At 40.5% G+C, this 1,562-nt stretch overlaps 1 protein-coding gene across 1 annotated transcript in view; it reads right to left on the minus strand.

The window, feature by feature from the left end:
• ctnnbl1 (catenin, beta like 1) overlaps positions 1-1,562 on the minus strand; it is a 71,641-nt gene that overhangs the window by 47,829 nt on the left and 22,250 nt on the right. The gene's annotated exons all lie outside the window — the stretch shown is intronic.

Raw genomic sequence — 1,562 nt, forward strand, 5'->3', positions numbered from 1 at the left:
CTAAAGGCTGTCGGCCCAATGTAATGCATGAAAACTCATATATGCTTTTACTAATAAAAGAAAACGAGTAAACACGACAAGGTGAATTGTCATCTGTTTTTCATCATCAATTTATTGTAGTAATAACGAGGATATGCTGTTCTCTTCTCTTTGCATCAACCCCGTCCGCTCTACACACTTCTTGTAGGAAATGTAGCTGTCTATCAAAGTGTCACTTCCTCCATTCCCACCAATGACAGATGACAGTGTTTATCTCACAGGAGGGACACATATTTCAGGCAGTTGTGTCTGGTTCTGCAGACAGACACATTATATATGATGGACGGCAGTGAAGGGCAAGGGGGAGCGATATGCAGTGTACTTTCAGAAGGGAACCTTCTGAAGGGAAGCCAATTCAGCTAGCAGACAGCTGACTTAACTCAAAGTCCTGGTGTCATGAACTACTCTGCTGTCACATAAAAAATGGATTGTGGGTTGTATCTAGTGGATACAAGCATGACAGCAGCAGTATGTTTTCGATTTCAGTCAGATTCTAGATTAGACTAAACCAGAACAAAGTCAAAGAACCTGGAAAAGAGTTTATTAACCTGAGCAAGACAGTTACGAGGATTGATCAGAAAATGGCTACATCCCACTGGAAAAGACAGGGAACTACATTAATAAGAACTTGTATGAATGCTGATACATTTAAAAGTCTTACTGTGTGTTTGTAAAACTGCTCTGATAAAACTCTGTTTCAGTGGCGGGTCTAACAAATATTTCGCTCTGCCAGGAATTCATCAAGACACCAGGTCTCAAATCTTTTATGTTATATGAGGCTGAAGAGGTCTGAAATTGAGCTTTTGATCGAAGTGTCACAGTGAGTAGAGCAGCTTTTCATGTTTTTATTATTCTGTTTATCTTGGTTACTTTGTAACTCAAAGATCAAAAACACTACATTTTGTATGATGTGGGGTTATTTTGTTAGGCATGTTGGTGGTTTATCATAAATATAAGGAAAATGTAAGTGATCCGGTGTTTAAAGTGAATCTTTATTCTAATTTACATCTCTCTTTTAAAACACACCTAGCTTTTTTTATGATTCACAGTTCAAAATTATCCTTATTCATATTATACTGGACCTTAGTGCAAAGCCTGATGGCTAATCTAACAAGCTCCAGCATTGCTCTGTGAGGAGAGGAAACCTTCCAGAACGCCTACCATTTCTGCAGCACTCCACTAATCACTTTTCAAAATAAGGCACATGACAGCCCTGCTGGAGTTCAGCAAAAGGCATAAAGGACGCGCTGACCATGATAAACAAAATTCTCTGGTCTGATGAAACAAAGACTAAACTCGCTGGCCTCAATGCCAAGCGTCATGCCTGGAGGAAACCAGGCACCACTCATCACCTGGTCAATAGCATCCCTACAGTGAAGTATGGTGGTGGCAGCATCACGCTGTGGGGATCTTTTCTGGCAGCAGGAACTGCAAGACGAGCCATGTTCAAGGGAAAAACACAGAAACATCCTTGGTAATAACCTTCTCCAGAGCACTCTGGTTAATCTTCCAACTAACCTAAG

Source organism: Pundamilia nyererei, unplaced genomic scaffold, assembly GCF_000239375.1.
Source record: "Pundamilia nyererei isolate P.nyererei 1_Seehausen unplaced genomic scaffold, PunNye1.0 scaffold00039, whole genome shotgun sequence".
In the NCBI taxonomy this organism is placed as follows: Eukaryota; Metazoa; Chordata; class Actinopteri; order Cichliformes; family Cichlidae; genus Pundamilia; species Pundamilia nyererei.